Consider the following 17,394-nt stretch of genomic DNA (forward strand, 5'->3'; position numbering starts at 1 on the left):
AGCTCTTAAAAATGAATAAAAAAGAAGGAGCAACTAAAAAGAAAAATGGCCAATATGCAAAGAAAAGCAAAGTACGGCATCATAATAAAGAAAGCAAAATAAAACAGCAATTTGTTTCATTACTTTATTATTTGTAAATCTAAAGAAAACAAAATTACTTTCTTCCTGAAGTAGAAAAGCACTAACACTGTGAGGTTCGCACCTCATGCTTAGTTTGGATAAGTGCCCCCAAAGATCCATGTACTAAAGGATTGATGGCCAGTCTGTGATGTTCTTAGGAGTAGTAGAACCCTCAGGAAGCAGGGCCTAGTGGGAGAAAGTTAGATCACTGGGACATGTCACTGACAGGGATATTGGGACTCAGGATCCTCCTTCCTCCATCTTTTTGCTTCTAGACCACTGTAAAGTGAATAGGCCTCTCTGGCTAAGCACTCCTGCCATGACTTACTGTGCCACCACAGGGCCAAGCAACTACAGACGGATTCCTCTGAAACCATAAGCAAAACAAACCTTTCTTCTTATTAATCTGAATATATCAGGTATTTTGATACAGTAGTGTAAAGTTAATACACCAACTATTATTTATAATTCATGTACAGTATGTTGATTATGGCATTTATAACCAACACTGTTGATATTAGATAAAAAACAAGCTCATACCACTGTTGGGGAAAATGGGGAAAGTAGGCATTCCCATGTATTATTGAAAAAGGAGACGTGTTTAACTTTTACAGGAAATAATCAACCATAAAACTTGAAAATATGCACATTCTTTAAATGAAGGAAAAATCACACTTCTAGGGATTTACCTAAAGGAAATAATCAACTAAGTGCAAAAAATGCTACAAATACATTCTCTTCATTGTTGCTTAATATAAGAAAAAAAATCAGCATAACCTTTCTATGCAACAATTGACTACATAAAACTATACTACATTGCTATGGTGGAATACCATGCAGTCATGAACAAATTGTTTTGCAAAAATATATTTATTGGCATGTTTACTTTTTAATGACACATTTTTTTAGTTTTTTTTTTGTTATCCTTTTATATTTTCCCAATGTTTTTATTGGTGCATTATAATTACACATAATGGTGAGATTCATTGTTACATGTTCATTTATGCACACAGAATAACAATATAATTTGGCCAATATTATTCCCCAGTATTTTAATGCTGTATTCTTAAATGAGAAAATACACTACTAAATGTTATAAAGTAAGATGGTATAAAATTTCACATATCTATATCCTCTATAAAGTAAAATGTTAATAATAATTGTCTCTGGGTACTTTTTTCTTCCTTTTGTTTCAGATCTGCATTAATTGAATGGTCTAAATATGTGATTTTCTGATAAAAAATGAAGAGCAAAAGATTTTCAGAAAATACTGGCATTGGGAACTTGGGGGAGTCAATTATCATCTCTGAAATTTAGTTTTCTTATCTATGGAAGGAAGATTTCAATTCCTCCTCCAGGGATTACTAACAAGGTCAAGCAAGACATCTGTGTATTCATTCAAAAAATATCTATTTTGTAACTGGAACATGTCAGACACTGTTTGGGCTAGAGGAAATACAGCAGCAGCATATAAGTCATACAAACAATAAAGCAAAACCTTACTCTCACAAGCTTATATTCTAGTGGAGAAGACAGGTAGTAAGCAAAACTAAAACATCCAATTATAGGTTATTAAATGGCTGAAAGTACTATAGGAAAAAAAAAGGAAAAGGTTAGAAATCACAGGGGGAGGGAGTTACAATTCTAAATTGGAGGGTTGAAGAAGGATTTAGGGGAAAGATCACATTTGAGTGAAGTTTCCAACGAAGTAACGTATTAAAGGATTGATGTGCCCACCTGAGTGGTACGAAGAAAGGCAAACATTTCAGCAATGGCAACAGCAAGGGCAAAAGCCCTGAGGTAGAGGCACCACTGGCATGGCCAGTACACCATTATAGTACTTTTTAAGAGCTGATGGGCAAAAGAAATAGTATTTATCAGTATATTATTATGACATTATAGATTCAAATGATTATTTTCTTTCTCAAAATGTCTCTAAAATAGCTTCTTAATGTTCAGCCACTGCTCATTTTCCATTTTGGAGTGAGATAATGATAAGAGAGCTATGAGCTCCCTCAACTTCCCCTCTTTTTACCTAAACCATTCTTAGGTCAGACTTCTTCCTACCTCTGACTTCCCAGAAAGAAGGGAGGCCTTGGACCAGATGATGGAATTTGAAATGGAGAAAGAGAGAAAGTAGTACATTCTTGGTCCAGATAAGTCAAAATGCTGCCTAACAGCAAAAGAATCCCTTGGTTCATTTTCACTTTGCAAAGTTTTCCTGACTCTTCCTTATATATAATCTTGTGATATGCCATTTTTATGTTTTAGCCATTTGTTTTTATTTATGTGATGGATCTAAATGCATATTCCAGATCTTGTAAATACCTACCTTAGCAATGGTCATGGCTATGTAGTTTCAGTGCCTATATGCTTTGGGGAAAGGTGTTGAACTTTTATTGATATTTTCTAAATGGATCCATGGAAACTTTAGGCTCCAAAAGTTCATTTTGAAGAGAATCGAGTTCAGGACACAAGAAAACACTGACTAAAGCAAAGATTCCACTAGATTCTCCAGACATCCACTGCCCCTAGAGGAAGACAAAATTATGCCTCTGGGACTGCAGAATTCTGTTGCTTTCCCAAACTTAAGGGGTTAAGACTAATCATCTCAGAGGTTGCACTGTATTAGTTTCCTATGGCTGCTGTAACAAAATACCATGAATGTCATACAAAAGATAGGTACCATCTTATAGTTCTAGAGGTTAGAAATCCAAAATGAGTTTCAAAAATCAAGGTGGCAGAGGGCTTTGACCTGCCCAGAGCTTCTAGGAGAGAATCTCTCTTTGCACTTTCCAGCCCACAGAGGTTTCCCCGCATTCCTTGGCTTGTGACCCCTTCCTCCATCTTCAAAGCTATAATACACCATCCTGGCCTCTGCTCTGATGGTCACATATCTTTCTCTAACTCTCTTTCTCCTCTCTCCCATGAATAAACCCTTGCAATTACATTGGGCCCAATCAGATAATCCAGCATCATCTTCCCATCTCCAAGATGCTAACTAAATCACATCTTCAAAATCTCACTTCCTATGTAAGGTAACATAGTCACAGGTTCTGGGAATTAGGATGTGGGCTTCTGTGGGGAGTTGTTCTGCCTAGTGGAGGGACCATGAGCAGAGACCTGGGTCACTGGCAACTGTGCTACAGGAAAGGAAAGAAGGCTTATTCTCTCCACTGCCTCATATTTGAGATGGACACAGCTGGAAGGCAGCAGTCCTCAAGGCTAAATGCTTTGCCCTCATTGAAGATATCAAATCAGGTTTACCCAGCCTCATCAGTCATAACCCTCTATTCCCGGAAGCAGAGGATAAGGACAGCTGGTGATGTTAGTAAGGATGCTCATGTACTATGATCCTGAAATAATCCCTACAGGCCTGGTGCCTTGAAGGAGAATGACATGGAAGGCCACATTATCATGTCCTTCTCTCTTCATTCCTGGGGCTCACAGACAGCTTGACCTGTGCCTGCCTGGGCTTAATGGCAGACAAAGAAGAGTTGTAATTTCCCAACCTGGTCTGTTCACATCTCCTAGAAGTTGCTCTCTACACTGATCCTACTCCTCCCCACTGGGGACATGCAGAAGTCCACCCCTGTTTAAAGGGCAGTTAGTCAAAATTGGAGGGTGACTCTTACATTCTGGATCCTCTGCTCACTCCTATCAGGACAGGGCTGCAGCTCCTGCACCCTTTCAGCCTGAAGAGGAGTCCGTGAGGTGTGGCCTTTGTCTCAGAACACTGGTCAACCCAGATCTTTCCCTTTCTTGGGTACTTATAAAGTGTGGAGAATATACCAGGTCTCAGGCCTTTTCCCCAGAGTTTTTGACTTGGCTGATCTGAGGCAAGGCCATGAAATCTGTAAAGATCCTCAGAATTTCCGGTGTGGTCAATGCATCCACAGTTCTTGGGAAATCTGGACTACATCACCTCAGAGCTGATGGGCTGTAGTGCTTCTTTAAATAATTTCCAATTTGCTCAAGAGTTTCTCAGGGTGTACCTCCTTGCACTGAAGTGCAAAAGGAACAGGAGTCCCCTTCCCCAGCCTTGACATCATCTTTCAGCCAAGAATCTTTTTTGGTGGCCACACCATACTGTTAACTCAGCTGAGGTTAACATTTTTCCTTCACGCAGCAGCTACATGGACAGGCCTCCCCCATTCCTGCAGAAAGTCCTCTGAATCAGCTAATGTATTGCTCATTTCCTATTTCACTTGGCTACCCAAGTGAAACCATAGCCCTGCCCAACCTGTGCCAGATAGGCTGCTCATCACTAGGACAAAACAACAAAGAGACATCATCCCATTCCTCCAAGGGCTCACAGTTGAATGGGGGAGACAGCCCAGCATACAGTCTGTTATAACCCAGTGCAGGAAATGCTCTGAGCTTAATGGGGACAAGACAAGAGCCCATGGCCATCTGTGCACACCACATACCTACTTACTACCTACTCACACCACACCCACTACCTACCCACATCCCACACCCACAATGAAGAAAGATACTCCATTTTCTTCAACTGCAGATCCTCAGACAGGCCTTGTTCCTTCTTTCTCAAGGTTGACTTCTCACCATGGTTTGTCTATCATTTAAGTTGCATGGTGTGCTAAAGCCCTTCAATCCCTATTGGCCTGTTGGTCTTTTATATTTATTTGTGTTCTCAGCTACTTAATTGAAACCTCCTCAAATAAGCATAAAACTTGAAATTTTAGCATCCTGCGTAGAACTTCTCTTTCTCACAATCCCAGTGTTATCCCAGAGATTGCAATGTGTTCATCCGACCACATCAGCACAGGAGGTCAAAATTGCTCACCCAAACACAAAGTAAATGGCAGGAAGAAAGGGCACAGCAGATGAAATACACATTGAGGAAGACTCTGAAGTCAGAGGGTGGTGGAGGGCTCATTTATTGACAGTCTTTGCAATATGGTGTCCTTGTAGGCCAGGCTAGTAGGAAAATCTGTCATGGAAGTTCTCATTGGCTGAGGGCATAGAAAAATGATCAGAGCACTAGAAAAATCATACTGTAGTCAGGTTGAATAAATCAAGCTCAAAGGATGGTATTAAGAGACTGGTATGTATGCAGTCCATTCAGAAGGTAGTTTTCTAACTTGAATAAAATAGATTTCATCAAGTCATGACTTTATGACAGTGTCTATTCAACTAGCTCCATAAACTCCCCTAGTTTTAATTCACAAAGGAGTTTCTGTTTTTATTTAGCTTTTAGTGGATATTTCACATTTATCAGATTCACATCTTCCCACCAACTGTTAAACTAGCATTTCATAGCATATACATCAGTCTTTTGATTATCATGTGCCCCCCTCTAAAAGGCTAACCTCTCCAATCAGCCAAAATGACAAGCATATGTCTTAATGTAGTGTTCACACCCTGGTCCTGATTCCCATGAAGTCCTGTCTCAGCAACCACTGGCCTTCCTGAGGAAACACTGCTATCCTGGTATGTTCTGATCAAAAGCCAGCATTAGCCTAAATTATATACATATTACATCAGTCACGATAGGATAAGTTATGCTACAACAACAAACAATCCCCATGCTATTCCAGTGGCAAATGAGCCAGGAAACGCAATCCCACTATGTGCCCAAAAGGGAGACAGCCAAAATCTTTATGCAGAACTAATAACCAGCACATGCATGTTGCTTGCTCCCTCTTGGAGCCATCCATTCTCAGAATTAATTTTAACTGTTTTAAAGATTTTCTTATAATGGCCCCAAATCTGCCTGTGCCAGTGAATCCAGGGCTGAAAAAGCTATGATCCTCCTGGAGTTCAAGTCCTAGTAGTTCAGGTAGCCATCAAGGAGGACCTGATGCAGGTGAGAGGCACATTACACATGGATAACATAGAACCAGGTGACCATGACATTTCATTTGAAACACTCAAAGGGAGAGTGTGCCTTCCAGTGGTTCTCAAACTTTCTTCTGAGGAGCCCTTTAGGGGGTCCATGGGATGCTTCAGCCACCACACTGGGAGCACACAGAATGCTATGTCCTTCCCTTGCTCTTTAATTGGCTTCATATGCTTAACTTTTAAATAGGATTTAAGGTACAGGATTTTGCTTTCCTAAAAGAATGAGAAGGGGAAAGGGAGAATTCAATAATCTAGCCTGATGCTCTCTCACTACATTGATATGAAAATAAACATGCACAAAAGTTAAGTAGCTTACCAAGGTGGTGAGTTAGAAGCCGCTGCCTCTGCCTACCTTCAACTCAGTGGCACTCTTTTCTTTCTAATTTACACTGAGTCTGCAGGGTAAGCTCCTAAAACAAACATTTGAATGTCAGTGGGAAAAGCTAATCAGTGGGCATTAGCAACATATTCACAGAGGAATCTGGAACCTTTTCCCAGCCAGTTTAAGAATATACATTACCACTTGGCTAAAGCAGCAAGCAGGGCCTTCCCCTTCCTCCTCCTGGACACCAGATCCCTGCCCAGCAGGCACAGAGCCATAGCTGCAACGCTGCTTTCTGCTCCACATTCGTCAAGATTTGAGAAAGGGCTCATTTGGGGAATCCTGAGTGAGGAAAAAAAAAAAAAAAAAAAAAAAAAAAAACCAGCCCAATTCTGTGTGCTATGGACAAGACAGGAGAAACAACCTCTCAGGGGTGTGGATGCTTCAGAGGGAATATCAGAGTTAGTAAATACAAAGGCTTTTAGAAGCTGGAAAGGCACATCAATTTCGCCTCTAAGATTGGCCAGGAAAAAAGACATTCTAGAGCTAAAATTCACAAGGAACATAACACCAACACAGAAACCTTTGTCTCTCTTCCAAGTATTAAGTGCTATACAACACTTCCTCATTAAATTCATCAGAAATGCAAATAAACTGTTTGATCTATTTTTTCCCTGGCAACTGACATTTATTTTCACACAGTCCCAGACCTATACAGATGTCTCAGATGCACGCAATAAAAATCAGACTTTATTTACCAGACATGTAAGGCTTTCCCTCTAGGCTCCAGTAACTTAAAATCTAAATTTGCTGTCTACAGATTCACCACTCTCTCCTGCTCTACCCTCCTCCTCTAATACATAAGAAAGTATACTAAAGGAGATGTTAGAACTCCAGGTACCCTACTCTCTCTAACCCATTCCTCTTGTTCCAAGAATTGCTGAAATATTGCTTCCAGACTCTCAATGAGCCCCTGACCAAGAGCTCATTCCAAAAGGCATTTTGTGGCCACAGCAGGAGTTTGGCTTCTCTCTGCAGGGAAACCTCCAATGATGCTGGTGGTCACAGAAATGCGAAGGATGGGCCATTAACCAACCCTGCTTATCAGCGAGAGGTAGTAGTGGGAGTTCACTTGCTGGAATTGGGGGAGTTGCTTAACTGATCACCTTTGTTACCACCAAACTCCTCCTGGAAACTCTTCATGTCATGCATAACATCACAGCAGAGTGCAGCAATGAAGCCCCCAATCACAGCCACAAGGACAACTTGCACTTTCCAATTATAATTGTCCTATCCACAAGAGAAATTGGTGTAAAGTTTGTAAGATTAAATCTATATTGTTTATAGCAGAAACCATGGATTTCCCCCTTCTGTAAGGTCTTTGCCAATATTCCTTAATTCCCATTGAAAAGAGTACCTGAATGTAACCTCCTTCCCCACAGCGTACAACCACCATCTCCCAGCCAAACAACGCTAGATTAAGTGCTATTAGAGCTGCGCTACTCGAATGCCTCCGGAAGCTCCCTGCACCCCCTGCAGAGGGGACAAATTATTACTTTGGTGGTTTAGTAGCCCGGAGGAGTACTCGCTTTAGCAGGGAAGGCGGCAAAGCAGGGAGGGAAGGCAAGGCTGCAGTGGCATGAGTTAGTATGTGAATGAATGCACACGCCCCACCGGCCAGGCCTGGCTTCCGTGCTTTCTGGCAGGTGAAGTTGAATATCCTTATCTCCTCGGGAAAACGGCGCTTTCCATTCCACGTCAACGTGACTAGAAATCTTAATTTAAGAATCGGAGGTACCGGTTGGTCCTTCTGGGGCTTGTCCAGCTTTCCATCTGACTTCGCGCCTCTGGTGTGTCAGGCTTTTTGCCCAGACAGCTCGACTGTTTAACCCTCAAAAGGCCGTTTCCTGAGGCGAATTCTCGAGCAGGAAAACTTGCCCCAAACTGCATGGTCTTTTGTCGTAGTTTCTCTTCCCGAATCCCTCATCTCTCCACCAGGTATGATCAAGCCCAGCACCCCACACACACCTTTTTCACCGAAGCCCGGAGCGCAGAGGAAAGGGTCCCCGCGCCCCCGCGGCCCGCAATGCTTCCCCGCCGGCCGAACGGAGTCAGGGAGGCGAGCCCGTAGCTCTGGACTTCACATCGCGCGCGCATGAGTACGGAGCAGTGGGCACACCGGGAACACACCTCTCACACGCATACACACGCACACGTGCGCTCCCATGCCCCGCCATTCCCGGGCTTTCCGAAGTTACCTCCGAGGCGGTCCCGGCGCCGGGCCCACTCTGCCCCGCGGGTCTCGCGCTGCTCTCCGGCGATGGTCCGCACGGCCTCCAACGCCGCGCCTCCGGAAGGCTCCCGAGCCAACCAGTCCCGGTCCCCTGGGCACCCCCGGCTTCGCACCTGGGGCGGCAACACCGGAGCTAGGGTGGCTTTAGTCTCTGCAGCCCCGAGCCGGGGTCTGCCTTCACCTGCGCGGCGCCCACCAGCCTGCAGTCTGGGCTAGGACCGGCGCACCGCGACTGAAGTGGGCGCTCCGGCTCCTCTGGGGCAGCGGGCAGCCAGCACCGGCTCGCATGGCGATTGGGCTCACAGCGGCCCCGGGACTCGGCCTTTGTGTCTCGATCAGCGCCGCCACGTCACGGGCTTGGAAGCTGTGAGCGGTTCGGGCCGGGAACCCAGCAGTGGAGAACCGGGCTGGGCTTCTCCATCTCCGCCCGCCCGGGGCGCGCAGGCTGGCAGGGCGCCCCGGCAGCGACTGCGCGCTCCCCGGGGAACGAAGTGGGCGGGCCCGGGAAGGGGCGCGGCGAACGCGCCAAGGGGTGCGCTGCCAGAGGCTACCACCAGGAGAAAGGGGTAGGAACGTCGCCAGAGCCCCGGGAAGGCGGCGTCCGTTCAGTCCCCGGTAGAGGCTGCAGCGCTTGGGGTGGGAATGAGAGCGAGCGGAGACTGTGCGCTGGAGGGAACCCGGAGCCACCCGCGGGGTTCTTTTCTCCCCACTTCCCTACTCTGAAGGTGACTGCGGCCCCCAGTGGCGGAGCAGGGGCAAACGGTGTCCTGGCTCTCCTCTTCTCTGGGTGCACTCGGCTTCGCCCTTCCGGGGCCTCGGACTCTGCAGTGCTTTGGAAGGCCAGGGCAAAGTGGTCACTTCGCTCATTGATTTTCCCTCTTGGTCGGTGTCGGCTTAATTGGTACCCAGATTGGAGAGACTGGTGGTCACGTGATACACCTTCCCCAAACACACACACACACACACACACACACACACACACACACTCTCACACACACACAGAACCCAACAAAACTAGGATAGATTTCCAAAAGTCCAATTGGATACATCAATCAGAGCTAGAGGCCTTCCGCAAGTCACCCTGTATGCTGCAGTGGAACTGAGAAGCAGCCGCTGCCTGTGCCACCATCTATACAGATCCTGTCCCTGCGGTTGGGGAAGATCATCCTAACAGCACTTTGGGTCCCATAACAAGAACAGCACAAAAACCGGAGTCATAGTTTCAGACCCATGGAATCTCATTTCAAAAGGAAAGCAAAGACCCTACTGAGCCACGGATCAGAATAGCTGAGGATCGGGAAAACCATACCTCCGCAGGAAAGGAGCCCTTTCACTGGGCCGCGGTAGGTGGCTTTTCCAGGAACTGAGCCAAAATGCCAGTCCCCCGCTTTTGCTACCTGTGGTCTGAGCGCCTACCTGGGGGAGGAAGACAGATTTCCATTTGAGTCTCCCTGCGTGCGCAGGATGTGTGGATACCACACTCTGAAATTAAACCGGCTAATACATGGGCACTTTAAATAATGCCTCATCTGAGTGATAAGTGTTGACAACAGATTTTCCCAGAGCTTCTCTAAGTTTTAAAATCTATTTGCCTTTATTTTCTTGTTGTGAGAAGTTCAAGCCCTTGCTAGACACAAGGGATTTAAAAGGGTAAAATAGAAGTGAAGTATGTTTGATCCACTGTACCTTGCCCAGATATTCTAAATTTGTAAATATACTGTGTTTTAGTCCCAGTGTTGTTTCTGACAAAGGAAGGGGTAAGTTCAAGGAGTAAAGTATGCCCAGAGTAAGAAGCCTGTTCGGTGGCAATTAAACAATCTTAGATTCTGCAGGGTCCTTATTACCTTTGGAGTTTGAAGGGCAAGTTTTTTAAGACCTAAGCAAATAGGTACCCACCCCCCCAAAAGAGATTAGTTGAATCCACATAGAGCAATTAGGACAGGAAACTATGCAGCCCCTGCTTTTCCCCTTGCTTTGAGTTTTATTCCTTTTTGTCCTTTCTCCCATTTCTTCATGAAAGAAACCAAGTTTTAGAAGGAAAAGCCAGTTTCCTAAAGCTGGAATGGGTTAAAAATCTGCTTTTTCACCCTAAGTTCAACTGATATTGCTAGGGTTTCCCCCCAACCCTGAAAAAAAAATCCCTTTTAGAAAACAACTTTTAAAATTTAAAATAGCCTAAAAGGAGATGCAGAGTATAGCCTTCTGATGCTAGGATGACTCAGTTCCAGCCAGAATTTGGCTGGGTGGTGCTTACATATACAAAGGATTCAACTGGTTGTCCCTTTTCCCTCCGGGCTACTGATTTCCCTAATTTGCCCCAGAGTTCCCTTTTAAGACTTGTGGGAAGTACCCCTCTCACTTTCTGTTTGGCAACTCACCCCTCCCCAAGAGACACACAGAGCTTTAGTTTGGATAAGTGTCCCTGATATGTCCATGTGTCAAGGTCTTGGTCCCAAGGTAGGTGTTATCAGGCAGTATTGGAACATTTAGGAGGTGGGGCCTAGTGAGAAGTCCTTAGGTGATTGGGGGTACCCTCCAAGGGGATTGTGGAACCCTTGTCTCCTTTCCCATTTTTAAAAAATTATTCAAATATATATATATATATATATATATATATATATATATATATATATATTGATGGACCTTTATTTTATTCATTTATTTATATGCAGTGCTGAGAATCAAACCCAGTGCCTCACACTTGCTAGGCAAGTGCTCTACCACTGAGCCCCAACCCTCCTTTCCTGTTTTTGCTTCCTGGCCTTGGGGTAAGCAGTTTGCTCTGCCATGCACAAACCCACCATTGCCATCCAGAGGCCCAAAACAATGTGTCTGTCTAATCTTGGACTGAAACATACAAAACTGAACCAAAATAATCTTTCCTCTTATAAATTCATTACCTCAGGCATTCTTTAGAGCAATGGAAAGCTGACTCACACATACAGGTATGGTGACACTTCAGCCTGGTGTTCTCCCCTGTGTGTCTCTCTTTGGGAAGAGGCTAGAATTTTGATTCCCCATACATCGTTATACACACCCCATCTTACCCACCTGAAAAGGAGTGAAAATCATTTCTCTGTGCCACTCACTACCCCAGAATCATAACTATTTTTCTGTGGACATTAACTTTGGTGGGGAGTGGAAATTCATGGTACTATACCCCATGATGAGTAAAGATTTTTTAAAGATTTTTTTTTTTTTGTCTGAGGAACAAAAGGAGACAGAATGGGGTGGGAGATGGGCACTAGACCATGAAAAACGAAATCAGCATCCAGAAACCATCTAGCCCCTGCTTTCCCCTCTATTTCTAGTGGTGTCCCACCCAAACCCCTACATTTCCCTCCATAACATCATTAATGAAGGTGCAAAAACCCATCATGGCATCCAAGAAATAACATTAGATGTGTATTTAATGATAAAAAATAATCCACTTAGGGGACTGCTAATCACCATTATCCTTGTGTTCATCTTTGGGTCTTGCATAATCAATAAGCTTATCCATTTACTGAAAAGCCAGGCTAAGTCTGTGCAGCTCATGGTGGTCCGACAGCACTATACCACCCTTCATGATGATGATTGGGAGCCCTATAGGATCATGGATCACTCGTATCAAGACACTGGGGTCTAAGTGTCTCTCCCTTAAGCCTGCTCCTCCTGAGGGGCCCACCTGAAGTGCTAAGATGGTAGTCAATGACGAGTAAGATCTTCAGAGGAGGACAACCTAAGACAGGCACACTTTCGAGTAAGGCGGACCCCCAAACTGCTAGGGTGATGTTCCATGATGGGTAAGACCCTTCCAGGGGCAACCTAAGACAGACACACCCTTAATATAAAACACAAAAGGGGGATGTGTTGGGACTAATGACACATTAACTAACTCAAGCTGACTCCTTACTCCCTGGTGAGTGAGCAAGATCAAGGCCTCAAAGGTGATTTCAAGGGTTGGTGATGTTGAATCGGACCACCATCAGGGATTGGTTAACAACAGTTCTGCGAACATGATCAGCTCGTGCTTGCCATATAGTCCAATGGGACTCTTGCCTGCGTGAACCCCCTGCCTTGCTGACCTTTAAGCTGATTGGTTCCCACCTAGCCCCCACCCTACATAAAAGCTGTGTGATTTCCTCAATAAACGAGTTCCTGCTGTGAAAAAAAAAGAAAAAATAATCTATGTGATTTTGGACATATGACTTCACCTACCTGTTTTGGGTCTTCCAGTACTTGAAATGTACTTAAATTTAGCACATGAACTAAGAAACATGGATGGTTTCCACCATATGGAATCTGAGGTTGAGTATGAAATCCTAATAAATCTTGGAGCCCATGTGCTCTAGTTCTATTCAATGAACTACAGATCAGTAGCCAAAAGACACGTATCATTAATCAAGTTCCTAATTTGAATTTTTCTGAGACTAACATCCTCCTCTCTTTCTGGTTCTATCCTACCTCAGCTCTCTCAAAGCCTCTTTCTCACTGATATCCTCCAAATTCTCTCTTAATACAAAAGGACATCTTTCTGGGTATTTCCTGCCACTCTCTACTTTTCTTTTTTATGTAGATCTATGCATCCCCTCTTTTTCTCTTTAGAGGATGGAAAGGGAGGGAACCCACAGAGAACCTGAAAAAAAATCAGAATTCTCTTCAGTGATGAGGATAAGGAGAAGGTTGTGACCATTCATACATTAATACTTTCCGATCTGCCATAATTAGATCTTCTTTGGGTACATTTTAGGTGTATTGAAGTATTAGAAAAGGACAGTGAATATTGTCTCATTAGACAAAGATGCTACCTCTATTCACCTGATGACTATTGAGGCAGACTTGAGGCCTTTCCTCAACTTCCCTGGGCTTCAGTTTCATCATCTGTAGCAGTAGAATAAGAGTATTCATACTTTTATTGGGAAGATTGAGTAAATGTAAGAATGAGCCTCATAATAGACCCTCACCAAATATTTATGGTTCTTAAGTTGGCAGAAGGAGGGGAGGAAAGAAAAAGGAAAGGAAGAGTTGGAGGGAGGAAGAAAGGGAAGGAAAGGGAAGTGGGAAGGAGAGAGGGAGGGAAGGGGAAGCAAGTACTTATGTCTTGGGCATCTAAGCTTGACCGTAGCAGTGAGCAAGGGATTAGGCACAAGAAAATTGTTTGCTCCTCTGGGCTGAAAGGTGAACAATAATCTTTTGAATCCTGAGAGATGTTGCTTTGCTGGCTGACAAAATGTCAAGTAGCACACTCAAAAGAAAAAAATCATGGCATTGGCATCGTTAGTACTTAGCAGCTCAGTCTGATTCTCTCTGAGCAGCCCAAGAATCTTCCATCCTCATTGCTCCATGTACTCTGGGGTTGTCACTCACTAGTACAGCACTGACTAAGCCTCACCCTGAACCCAGGGCTTTCTAGATCCCCTTCTGCTAAACCTCACTTGTCCTGTATCATATCTAAGGACTTAAAAGGATATATATCAAGCAGAAATAAATCTCAGGGATTAAGAAATTGGTTTCAAACAGTAAGAGAAGAGTAGCTTCTACCCTTTACCTCCCAAGGAAAGACTTTTGATATAATACCTTCATCACTGGCAGGAATTTTGGTACAGCAATAGGCTTATGAGACATAAATTTGGGGTGAGGTAGAGAACAGAGCGCTCCCCAATCCTAACTCGTTGGCTGTAAGTTAAGTGGGTAGGAACAAGTATTAGCAAATTGTCAAACATGAAAGTGAGATTCAGAAGGAGCTGTGAACTTCTGAGCCATGCTCAGAGACTAGAACTTTCTTCTGATTCCAGACCAGTGCTCACCATGGACTTCTTCCCACCTTTTCTGAATGCTGCCAGGGTGGGAACTCAGAGCACTTTCATCCTGTCCAGGAGCTGCATCAAATCCATCTAGGGACTAGAGGCTTTTTCAAACCAAGGAGACTATAGCAGTGCCCATGGTCACCTCTGCAAGACTGAGTCCAGGGAGCCATGCTGGACATTCTCTAACTTGATCTATGTACCCTGGGTCCCACTCTTCTTTGCAAATGACTTTTCCAAGCAGAGGCTGCTGTGGTGGTATGTTTGGAAGATGCAAGAGATATTTGTTGTTATCATTACCATCATTGTAGTTATTACTACTGCTAATATTATTTTGGGCTGCCCAGTTTCCAAATTCTCTTCCTATTGTGCAGGAAGCAGCCATTCTGAAATTTTGATGTCTCCTCTTCTGAACCTTGGCAGCACAGGCACGGGCAGGTGGCCCAATGTCTCTTGCCTGCGGCTATGAATCTAAGCCAGTCATGATGTAAGTGAATCCAGTGATAGTTTAGAAATTGTTCCACTCCAAGTGGTAGTGACATCGAAGGTGCTCTGGTTCAGCATTGGGAGCAACAGAGCTTAAATAGGCCCTTCCTGTGGTATGACCTTGGCTGTGATTCCAGCTGTGTTCTCCATCAAATAATTTCCTGTGCATTTTCCAATCCTCATTCTTTAGTCTTACCACTGATCCAGTCAGCACCTGATATTCTTCCAATAAATTCCTTTCCTGGCAAACAGACCAGAGTCAGTGTCTGATGTTGGCAACCCAGAGTCCTGACTGGTTCATGAGAGGTTGTCTTTCCACTCTTGGAAATTATCATGCCCTGGAAATCCCAGACAGGGAAACTGAGTTGACATTGAGCCCAGAGTTGCTAGCCATGTTGGGGCTGCAAAGACTTCCTGCTGCTTTCTTCTCCTCTGTAGTTAAGAGGGCTGTGTTGAACAACACAGTGTGGTGCAGAGGAAGGAGGCAGGAAGCTTGGTTTCCAGTCCAGCTCCTTCATCATTGGCTCTGTCATCTTGGGAAGGTGTCACACTCTTTAGGATCATTTTCTCACCTGTTGCACAAGAAGGTTACACCAGATATTCCCTGGAGATGTCTGTGGCTCTGATGTTCAAAAATTCTGGGATGTATGGAAGAGAGTCTCCAAACATTCTGGCTACCAGTTTTTATCTCCAAATGAGGAGCCTTCTTGGATGAACTGCCATAATGGAGAGATAAGGAAGAGAGACAATGGGAAGGGAAAGGGGTTTTGTCCATGACTTGAGTTATGTAATTTCATCATGTGGAATGGGGGAGAAGTGAGATTTGCTGTCTTGATACAAGGGTGAGTGGGGAAGTCAGTAAATTTCAGGCATTGTGGTTTGGGGGACACAGTTCATTCTCATTACTTTATTTGCAGTGTCCAAATGGGATAATAGTCATACACTTTGTTGAGGGAAAACCATGGCTCATCCTTTTGGAGATTATAATTATGTAATAATACTTATATCATAGACACCATTGCCTTTGTTGAAAGATGAAAGTTGGAACTTGAGTTCCTGAGAGCATCTAGACCTTCTTTCTATTTATTATCAATAGCATCCAAACATCCGAGAATATCCAAATGACTTGGAAAGCAAAATGATGAATTTTGATGAATTTTAATCACTGATATCACCCAAGGTGGAAAAACATTACCTGAAACATACTAGGATCTCAGTAAATATTTTCCAAATGACTTAGATATCTTTGTAAAAGTGACCTAACTTGAACCTCAACCAGAGGTTCCCAGAGCTAAGCACAGGGCCCAACACATAAGGGGAGCTCAGCATGTTCGTAGACTCATCCATTTTCCCATGGCATTTTATCTGGGTAGTTCCCAGTCCAAGTTTGACATTCACCTCACGATATCCTCACGATGGAATTGGGAGTTGGTTCATTTGTTTGTTTTCTTATCATGACTTGACAGATGGGAGAACAAAGCCACACACCGTGAATGAAATGACTTCACCAAGGTCGTTTGGAGAGAGGGGATTCTCGAATGCTGATGTGACATTTTCTCCACTAGACTAAACTTCAGAAGGAAATTGGATCTCAATTCAGTATACCAAAATAATATTGCCTGAAAAGGAAAGCTCAATGAAGGGAAACTCAAGAGTACTTAAGAAAAATCCATTTATGCTGTGCTCAGATTGCTGGTGCGCCGGGTGCTGTTTTGTGATCAGATAAAGCCTGGCCTCTCTGTCAGAGAGGCTGGATACTAAGCCTCATTTGGAGATTCCCATTATTTCCCCCGAGTTCTCTGGATCCCTGAGATAAACAAAAATATTTTTAGGGCTGGCACAAATGGGCATGCCTCCAGGTTTCTACTAAAATAGCCATCTCCTTTATCATATTAGGGATGTCCAGCTGCTGGACAATCTGAAGCATCCAGAACTATCTCCCAGCTAAGCAGAAGAAAGACTTAGCACTAGATCATGGGATGGCATCTACTTATGAGCATCCTGAGCACTATGAGGCACTAGGCCCTTGGCTGCACTTAGATGCAGAAATGTCACTAAAAGCTAACAACGATTTAGAACATATTACATGCCTGGCATCTCTCTCTCTTGAGACTTATTTAAACCTTACAAAAACCCTGTAAGGCTGGGCACAGTGACAAACACCTGTAATCCCAACAACTTGGGATGCTGAGGCAGGAGGACTGTAACGTGGAGGTCAGCCTGGCAACTTAATAAGATCCTATTTCAAAAATTTTTAAAAATGCTCAGTGGTAGAGTGCCCCTGGATTCAACAACCAGTACCACAAAAAAAAAAAAAAAAAAGAAGTAAATAATAAAATAAAATCTCTGTAAGACAGGTGCTGTCATTTTTCACTGGCAAAGACAGAAGCCAAGAAATTCCCTTTTAATAACTCAGAGTGATCAGTGGGTGCAGAATAGTGTGGGGACTGAGGAGAGAGGACCACACAGGGACATATAGGCACCTTACTTTATTTATTGTTAAATAATAGTCTATTGTTTTG

General features: G+C 43.9%; 1 protein-coding gene across 1 annotated transcript in view; it reads right to left on the reverse strand.

The window, feature by feature from the left end:
* Positions 1–9,051, reverse strand: part of Minar1 (membrane integral NOTCH2 associated receptor 1) — a 34,509-nt gene extending 25,458 nt beyond the window's left edge. Inside the window, exon 1 of the mRNA XM_047540881.1 lies at positions 8,566–9,051. The gene's annotated coding sequence lies outside the window, so the exon portion shown is untranslated. The remainder of the gene's footprint in view (positions 1–8,565) is intronic.
* Between the last annotated feature and the right edge of the window lie 8,343 nt (positions 9,052–17,394).

The sequence above is a fragment of the Sciurus carolinensis genome, chromosome 2 (assembly GCF_902686445.1).
Source record: "Sciurus carolinensis chromosome 2, mSciCar1.2, whole genome shotgun sequence".
In the NCBI taxonomy this organism is placed as follows: domain Eukaryota; kingdom Metazoa; phylum Chordata; class Mammalia; order Rodentia; family Sciuridae; genus Sciurus; species Sciurus carolinensis.